Source organism: Etheostoma cragini, chromosome 13 (assembly GCF_013103735.1).
Source record: "Etheostoma cragini isolate CJK2018 chromosome 13, CSU_Ecrag_1.0, whole genome shotgun sequence".
NCBI lineage: Eukaryota > Metazoa > Chordata > Actinopteri > Perciformes > Percidae > Etheostoma > Etheostoma cragini.
Genome location: NC_048419.1, coordinates 21,851,946 through 21,862,311, shown reverse-complemented (window position 1 = coordinate 21,862,311; position 10,366 = coordinate 21,851,946).

The window sequence follows — 10,366 nt, the reverse complement described above, 5'->3', positions numbered from 1 at the left end:
CCCCCCCCCCCCCCCATCTTTAACCTTTGCCCTCCACCACAACATTTTCTGCTTGGAGTCAGATGCTGCCTGGCCACCTGTGTCAACAGTTTAGACATCAACATGATGTCTGAACTGACTGCATTTACTGCTGTGGTTTCTGTAAACCCTCACCTGGCAGGCATTGTTGACTCAGCTGACTCAGCTGCTGCTCCTCTCATGCTTTGATGAGAGCAGTGCTTGCTGGATTGTGGGATTACAGTATTTTTTATGCGATGCCTCCTCAGCTCTAAAGCCTCCTGCACCTGATTGAGGCTCTACTTATAGCGCCCTTCTCTTGCAGCTTTCAGACAATGTCTTTTTTTCTTAAGGGCAGGAAGGTTGCTCCACAATGTCCCCAAAGACCAGGGTTTTTTGCTCAGATGTAGTGACCAAAGCCCAAAGATTATCTGTGGGTATGATTGAGACAGAGTGCCACTCCATGCTGAGTAGCTACATGAGCCTCTTGAATTTATGCATCCAAAATGCGATCAGAGCTCTCATTAACAATTTCCTCTGCCGTTTGATTAAAGTGGATTCATGCTTGTGTGTCCTGATTTACACATACCTTTACCGTAGGAATTGATTCATACATGAGCTGTGGACTTTACCCAATGTTTCAGTATTGGACTTAAGTCTATATGTCATATGTCATGCTATTACAGAAAAGAAGCTAATTGAGAACCCTCTATATGTTGTCTTCTGTTTCAATGATTGCCATCGATCTAGGAAACTTGTTTAAAAGAGGTGCTTGTTAGCTCCGGTGAAGCAACGTTAGTATTTTCTAGCTAAACTTGTCACCTACAAATACAGAGAAAAGTGGAAAAGCATTTAAGAGCCAATGGAAAGATACAACTATCCCCACCCCCAAATGACCATATTGGACAATTTTGCAGCTTGTGATTGCATTTAGAGTGGGGTTCCATTGATGATAAGGTTAGGGGTCCAACCAAACAGAAATAAAGTGCACTACACAATTTATTTCTTACAGCAACAGGTGCTCTACAATGAGTTCAATATGTTTCTACTTCTGAACTGGCCTCACAATGTCAACAAAGCTATTATTAGAATGTCATGAATAAACATTACTAAACACAACATGAATAAACTTGAATGGGTAAATTCGTCCGTGATCAGACGCATTCTAGTTGCCGATGGTGTTAATTAATAAAAACTACTCCCAAATTCCACGTAACTGCCCAACGTCATCAAAAGTCTGTGTTTACCATCCATTGTTTTGATTGAGAGACCCCTAGCAACAGAAAATTACATGTTGCACGTTTAATCATATGCATCATATGTTTGAAAAACAAATAGGATAGGCTTGCTGTCCCTTAATTACTGTCATGGTTGCTGATCATAGGTGGCTGACTCATGGATTAGGAAAACACAGCCAATCCCTTTTTTATGGAACCTTAAATGTTTCCTTTCTCTTTTGCTCCTCACTGCGCAGGTTCCTAAATCATAAAAATGATTAGTCATACATTTACAGCTGCTCTGTTTTCATACATTAGTTCTGCTGTGTTGTTAAAGAGTACACACACACTCCTCTGTGATCAATGCAGTGCCTCGGCACAGACGTGGGAATTACGCAAACGGTACTGCTTTGTCAGATAATACAAGACAAATACAATCAGGCACTGCAAATGAGCAAAAATTTACATTTGCACATGCTAATTACTGATTATGATAAGGGTGGCAAAATTAACCAAGACTAATGAGGAAGTGGGTCATAACAATGATGACATCCTGACTGCGATAAAGACAGCAATCCATTGATCCCTGATGGCTACACCGATGAAGAAAGCGATGCTACTAGAAACGACTGGATTTTTATAATGCCAATGTGCAGCTCTATCCGGCATATTAGCTCATCCTCCACTCTGATGAGCATGTGCGAGTGCAGTGGTGGGATTATGCAAATGGAGAAAAAAATTGAAGAAGCTGGCGGTGTCCCTGCCAGTCGACTTCAAAGCTTCCAGGACTGGAGATGGAATTAGTGCTCTGCCTAATCCCACTGGAGGAGGGTGGGGAGGGGGGTGGAGTTGCACTTTATTAATGCACTAGCAAGTTTAATCAGAGACAGAGAGGGAGAGGAAGTAGAAGTGGGTTAAAAAAATATATAATTTGGTGACAGAATGAGAAAATAGGGGACCTAAAGGAGGTGAGGAAGAGTGGGAGGACTGAAGAGATGCAGAGTAGAGAAAAGCAGTGTGTGGTCTGTTTGTGAATGGGGAGGGGGAGAAGAAATGAAACACAACGGGGATCAAAGATTTTTGTATGGCAGACCTGGAACGTGTGTGAATACAGATCCTTTTTCCTGCCAAACCATCACATCTGATATTCACTGTGGAGCAGGAGTGAGAGCACATCGCAGACAACAGAGCCTTTAGGGCAAATCGATAAACACTGCAGATTCTTGTGCTGTGCTGTATGTTAGCCCTGATGTTCTCACAGCAACGTAAAGCAAAATAGTGCTGATCCTTTTAACCAGCTCCACATCATACAGCAATACTTTTATTATCAACAGGATAATTGGGGATTAGGTCTAGTAACTTTAGGGCGTTATTAGTCCTTGTTGATTTGGGATGTGTAAAATCCAAGTGACTGATACAGACCAAATGATGAACAGTAAATTACTGCTACTGATTTTGCACTGCTAGAGGGGGTAGAAGAGGTAATCAGGGAATGAGCAAGCGGTGAGCAGGTGTACGTTTATATTTTGCCTAATAATACTCCGTTTGTCTTCCAAATCCAAAAATATAGCATGCTTTCTTCTTATTTTATAGTGATGTTATATAAGGCTTATATTAATATCACCATAAATTGTTACTATATTCTGACATTTCATCCACTAAACCATGGATCTTTCAACCATGCCCGTTGGTCACGCCTCTTGTGCAGAGGAAATACAGAGCAGACTCCCCAGACTAACGCTCAATCTCAAATCTATTGAGCTTGTCTTGGTCTGGTGATACCCAGGCGACGCCCCTACAGCTTCAGAGTGCAATTTGTTTATACACCGGCCAGCTTGCTGTCTGTCTTCCATCCTTTTCTTTCACAAAGCTTTTGCCAGTGACTAAACGCCCATCGGAGATGTACTCTTGCTCGGTCACTCTCTCCTTGTCTCTTCTTAGCTTCCCCAGTGTCCTCTTCGGTCTCTCCACCTCTGCCATGATGTCCTTAGAGCTGCTAAACCTGGTTCCGTGGCTCGCCTCTCTGGCTCTGGTTCTGACACAATACCGGCGCTCTTCACCAGTATTCCCCTCCTTCTCCCAGCGGGCCAAAATTCCTGTGCTTGTATGGTACACATCAACACTTTGCTCCAGTCCTGGCAGATCGGCTAACTGAGCCAACTAGCTACAGTCAGCAGCAGTTAGCGGTTTGCGGTTAGCACTAACCAGTTAAGCAAAAAAGTCGAGCTTTCTGTCCATAATGAAACTCAGTAAAATCACAGAGAGTAGAGGCAGAGCAGCCAGAGGACGTCAGAGGGAAAACCAGAAAACATTAAAAAAATTACCCAGTTTCACTCAAATCAGTAGCATTGCTGTGATGTGTTACAGAACTTCTCCTGGGAGATTGTCCCCACTCGCCAAAGTTACATAGGGTTCTTCTCACTTCCCTTAGTACACTCTAAAAACTAATTCAGGGGACCTTTAGTCATTACTTAAATATATACATTGTTGTGAAATAAAAAATCAAGTCCTGAGATACTGTTAGACTTTTTACTTGTAATTGTTATTTTATTGAGCTTGGAGGACACACAAATTATGCCTATTGATTCAATATACTATAATGACTTGTCAGAGTTTAACATTTTCAGTTAATCAAAAAATAATTTAATTTTAAGTTCTGTTAATGTAAAATACAATTTGATGACGTGTAAACGGCCCACAGATTCCCTCTCCTGCATGTGCGGGCATGTTCAAGGCCAGACGAGTGCAAGAGCAGAAACAGATACAAGCGAATGTGTTGAATGGTAAGTAATTTTATGCCAAATCACACATATTTGCATTTGTTCAGGGTTCTGTTGTTGATAGCCGACTGTAACCGCATACCGAAACTCTGAAATTTGAGCAGTGTTGATAGTACAGTCTGTGTGCCGAGGTAAAGTTAGCTAACGCTAGTAGTTGCAGCCTGGCGCTGATTGAGCAGGCTTAAATGCGGGAGTAATAGGTGGCCAGGTAGCCAGGGAAAACTTCTTGGCAAGCTAATTTAATATGGGATTACCCATTAGCCACCGCTGCGGTTAGCATGTAGTCTTGCCACGTTTATAAACTGTAAGTAGCTATAACGTTAGCTAGACATGATTAGACTATGATTCAGACAAGATATACTAAATGCCGACACACAAACTACAACTTCCACGAAGGCTGCTCTTGTGTATCCTCGCTCATAGCTCCTCGGAGATTCCTCCTCAATGCTCGATCCTCGCTACTCGGGGCAGGAATAAGAGCTTTGAGACGGCCTTTACAACGGGTGGCCAGAACAACTTCCGGTTCAGCCAAGGAACAAGGAGCGAGAAGCTATCAAATAAGGGATGTGCAAAGCAGCCACAGTGTGGGAACAGCAATTTAGGGTGCAGAGTCAAAATGAGTGAGGCACCATTCTCCCTATTACAAGTCAGAGTAGCATCCAAACTATTTTGAAGCTGTTATTTTAAGGTGAAATCATTGCATAATGTTCCTTTAAATGCACAGGATTCATTTCAGTCATGTATTGAAAATACTTATTTAATAAAAGTAAATTAGCAAATGTCAGAATGTCTAATATTCCAACACAGTTTCACAGCAGTTCGTGAAATTGTCAAGTTATTTAATCTATGGAATAGTGTACAACGACACATTTTTTTTAGAAGGGAGGGGGCTTCGTGTTTTGAGTAATGTATTTAAATGTAAAGCATGTGCCGCAGCGTGTGTTGTGTCCTTTCATCGTTCTAGTTTCTCGGCGTGTTGTTTCCTCGGCGTGTGGCGTGTCATTTCCCCGTTCCATCCATCCATTTCCTAAACCCAACCAGTGTGTTCACCAGAGACCGCGGCTCGTGTCCCAGCATGCGGCAGGGCGTTTCCCTATTCTTATTTCTTCAAAATTGATGCTTCCCATTACGTATTGACCAGCAAGAATACATTACGTTCTTAGAAACTAAACAAAAAAACAAGAAACAAGAAAATTGTGTCAGTGTACACGAACCAATAGATTAAAAATAACATGACAATTTCACAAACTGTCGTAGTTATTCGATGATTTCTGTTAATTATCCACTCTTAAACTCTACTACCTCATTTTGATGGGAACAAATGAGAGAACATGGACATGGGACAGACAGTGAACAGCTCTGTACCTGCTCTATTTATTAAATCATGGCACGGCCCCTGACTACCAGATCAACTCATTTGGACTCGTATATTATTGTATAAATCAGCCACTGTGCTGGTGACTCTTTGATGTACACACAGCTTGATTCATGAATCTGCTGCCTCGCGCTGCTGTATAACATTATATCTGCATGAGAGCCCTGGAGTGCTTGGAAGCGCTGCTGCCGCCTGTGCCTAATCAATAAGGCAGCAATGATGAATTTCACATAATTAGAGCTACAAATATGAAATCTGTGGCGGCATTTCCCTGCTTCTTGGCATTAAGTTGATTGTCTTAGAAAACAACAGAATCGATTTTCTTTGGAAAACAAAACACTTAATGGGAAACGAGGCTCTTCTCTGCATTCAAATGTTATTAAACAAGCAGATGTTTATGTGTTGGGTTAAATATTGATAGGAAATAGCAGTATCAAGACAAAAAGTTTGTAAAACTATGAGACTGCAGACTCATATTTCTGACACTTGGTATTATGTGGATTTGCTGCAGGTAGCCTACAGCCGGCTGCTGCAGTCATCTTTAGGTGAAGGAATTAAATTATGTTGCCCACTAGCACCTTCACATGGACATTTTAAGTTATTGTTGTGCATTGATAATTTGATTATCTCCCCATGGTGAAATTCCATATTGAACATCAATCCAAACAGTGACTTTGTCAATGCATTTTGTAAGGTAAAAAGCATCTTTTGTCCCAAGCTTTTTGTCAGTTTTTCAAGACAAAAAGAGTCAACCTAACAAAGGCAGTGATGAGATTAGATTAGATTAGATTCAACTTTATTGTCATTACACATGTACAGGTACAATGCAACAAAATGCAGTTTAGAGAGAGCCTCTGGGCCGCAGCTATTTAAAGCGCCTCCACACGCTTGATGAGATGTCATCAGACTCTTTCCCCTACACACATACTACACTTTAAACCTGCATCAATGTAATCCAGCTACTTGGGAGCAGCCCAACTAGTTGTTAGGGTGTATTAGTTAGCAAACAGTTGTTTATTAACACACTTAGCAGACAGAGCAACATAAGCATTTATTTGAAGATGTGATTCTAGGGCAATTCCTATTTTGACGATCGCGTGAAGCGCATGGCGCAGCTCTGTTTAGGAAGTGTCCTAATCCACTTTTGATCGTTTGACGACATAGAAAAGGGTACGCGCCGGGTGCAGGGTTCAAAAGGGTTGCACTTACATCGTGTGTTTCTGGCGTAACATGCAATAAACCAATCAGTGTGTCTTCTCCCATTCCCATTAAAAGTCAGGCTCCTCCTATTATGATGGCGGATTTACATCGTAATATTTTGTAATCTTCTGCATGTGTGTGTGGTGCTGCGCAGCCCTGTGTGTGTGTGTAACAAGCATAGTGTGCGCAAGTAATGCACGGGACTAGGCACATTTCACTAATCCACTGATAAAATAACAATGAAAGGCTGCGCTTTTGACTTTAGACCAGGTTTTTGTTGGTCAATGGCACAATCAATTTCTGCTGCTTCAAGATGGCAATATGCCAAGAATTCACCTGAACACACCTCACTGTAAGACCAGCACGCCCATGGGCACAGGTGCATTTGCTATTTCAACGACGTGGGCGCAGGACGAGAAATAACTACGTCGGTCTGAAAATAGCAAGGACACTTGCGTCGGGCTTTGAGCTGCGCTGCGCCGGGTGTAAGATAGAGCCCTCTAAGTCCAATATCCACTATCCATTTTGCTCTGTTTTGGTCTCCACCAGCTGCTGTAAAAACATATGACTCTTTAGATGCTATATTTTAAATAGTCAATCACTTCTGCTGGACAAGAACTGATGCTATTGTTTGCTGGAAACAGCTGCTGCTGGAAATTACACAGATGAGCAATAATAGCTGTGGGTCGTAAAAACCAGGATAACGAGCAACTCTGCAGATCCCCTCAGATATATAGAGTTTTAACCCAGGTTTACGGAACATCAACCCATGGATTTGGAACACAGTAATCCACCATGGACACTCTCATGACAAACAGAAGAACAGAGTAACAAAGGAAACGCTTCCCGTTGCAGTTTGCATTTGTCCTTTGTCAGATGCAGCAGTTTGCTTCTTATCAGTGATAGTTGCTAGATATCAAAAGCACACACCTCTGCCTTACCTGAATGTCATTTCATCTGATATATTGCTTCCTGCGGGAAAGGTCACAGGTGAGATGTGGAGAAGCTCTCTGAACTGAAATGTCATCACACACTGGATCCCCTTTGCCCACCCCTCCCCTTCACACAGCAACATTACAAATTGTTGCAAGAATCATCTTAGTGTGTGTTAACTCATCTCTGTGTCAACCCCATTTTTTTTTCTCAACACATTTCTTCGAAAACTGTTTGTTGATTTTTTGCCTTTTTTCCGACCTTTTTTGTTTTTCTATACCTTCTGTATTTTAACTAAAGTACACACATCACTTCCATTTTAAAATTACAGGACAAAGTCCAGGTAATGAGCCGCCAGAACTTTTTCCGTGTTCTGCTAACAAGGCTACCATTAACCAGCCTACTGGTGCCTACGGATGTCTACATCTGGAACACTGGAATCACACAAAGTATCATGAGATCATGAGAATGATAAAGGTCTAATTTGTCTAATCAGGTGCAAAAATACTCAAACCAGACACCTAGAGGGCCCTGACATGAGCGTTCTAAAGCAGAACTTTGCATCTCCATGCTTTGAAAAAATGCTATATAGATAAAGTTATAGCTTTATAATGTTATTAGATGTTTCCTCCTGCAAACACATTTCTGTTGTCTGAATCAATAAAATGTAGTTTTTGCAGGCAGAAAGCTTAAGAAGTGCTGACTAAAGTGAGGATTGCCAACACTGACATTAATGTGTCAAGGTCTAACAGTTACCCTGCAGTTTTGATTTAGCTCTCATTACCAAAGAGTTTTGTGCAGCTGATCCGCACTAATCCACTGCTTTAATGTGATGTGAAGTGTGTGTATCTCCACTTGCATTATCATTACACACTGCAGCTTCCAGTTGCTCTCTGATGTTGGGAAACAAACTCACTCATGAACTTTGGCGAAACATCCCTCTGACAAGAGCGTCTCTGAATTTTTGTGCTTGTGAGTTTTAAAAGATACAATACTTTCATTGAAAGGGCTGAAAATGTCCATCAGGCTATACTCCACAGCAGAAAAATGTTAAACGACATTCTGCTGATTTGGTATTTCTTAGAGCTTTACCAAGTTTGTCCTGAGAATGCAGACAATGTTGACCCACTGTAGGGCTCTCACTTCATATCTGAAATTGGAGCTACAGTTAGAACAAAAATATTTAATTACATCTTTAATAATATGTTCAAATAAAAAAATTTCAATGTATGTGGACTCCAGTTTGGGACATTCATAAAATGCACTATGATCTACTACTTTATGCCCTGTTAACTGAGCAATGCAACATAAAGAACGCAAGCCCTATTAAAAAGATACGCATGACTCCCACCACATGTGACAACTGTGTGGAAATGTAACCGGCCCCGGGCGTGAGGCCTGTGGCCCGATTAAAATGATCTGAAAAGAACCGGAAAATGATGAGAACAGCAACAGTATTGTGTCAACAAAGAAAGTCAGATCCAGTTCTTTGAGTGACATTTCATTAGTTGAAGAATTCCACTAGTTATAGCATTTATCACCCTTTGTACTCTTTGTGGATGATAGGAAAGATTTTAGCTCTAAGAAAGTCCTCATAATTTTGAAGTTGAGCATTATTTTATAAGTCTGAAAGAAAAAATGATATTCCTGTCAACCTAATGTTGTAGATATAAAGATTTATTCTTTCTGGTTATGAACTCATTGTTTCATATAAAATCTTTCTGTAAGGAGAAAATTGATGTATAAAGCATAATTTTGGAGCGTTGAGTGCCTGCTCTAGAGGCTGTTTCTGCACCAAGGCTGAATTTTGGGAGAAACTTCAAATGGTATCAGGGGACGTTTGTTTGTTTGTTTGTTTGTTTGTTTGAGGAGACAGTGTAACACACACTGTACATAAAAACGTCAACATTAATCTTCGCTGCAAACAGAGCAGCAGAAGGGGGGGGGGGGGGGGGGGGGGGGGGGGGGGTTCGCAGCAGCAAACACATGTTCAGGACTGTTTGTTTTCTTTCTACATGTCATCAATTACAGAATGATAAGAGATGGGGAGGAGTCAGCGCTTGGTTCATGGAGGCTTTTAACATTTCAGTTTTTACAAACAAATAATACAGATTTTAAAGTTTAGGGAACAGATCGTGGTTCGGATTAAAACACAATAGGGGAACGTACACACGTTTGCTTGGGTGAAAGCTTTGTGTTCCCACAGGAGTTGTTGCTCTACACCTGCCTCCATGGAATAGTTAGTTAGTGTTATTGTGTGACTTTGGTGACTCCAAACTAACCCTTTAAAACACCAACGTCAACAACCAGCTGCCTCCTTTGTATGTGACAGATGTCAACAGTTATATAACTCCTCACGTTGTAATACATGACAAATGATCCTCACAGCGTCTGATCACCCATTTATTAACTGTTTATACACATGTACAAATTATTCACATGCAGCTTTAGTTCTTTCAAGGTTGACAAAGAAAATCTTGATTTATGAGATTTCCTCTGGCGCTTTCATCCAAATTAAGTGTTATAGATATGTAAGTCATTTAGGGGAGTTAAAATCATGTGTCCATCCACAGTGACGACCATTGCAGATGCAACACTTTCTATAAACAATAACTAAAATACCCTTAACCTAAAGCAAAACATCACATCCTCACTTTGACCTGCCAAAGATACAAGTCTGTGTTCCACTCGCTCTAATGAATGGCTTTCACTCGAGGTCGCTTATACTCCGACTGACCTTGGCAAGACTGCTTTTACATTTGCTGCTCAACATTCCTGACAAGCGTCACAAAGCCCCCCATCTACCAATCAGTTTAGGGCTTTGATTACTGACTTCTGTGTATGTTTGTATCTGTTTTATTTGA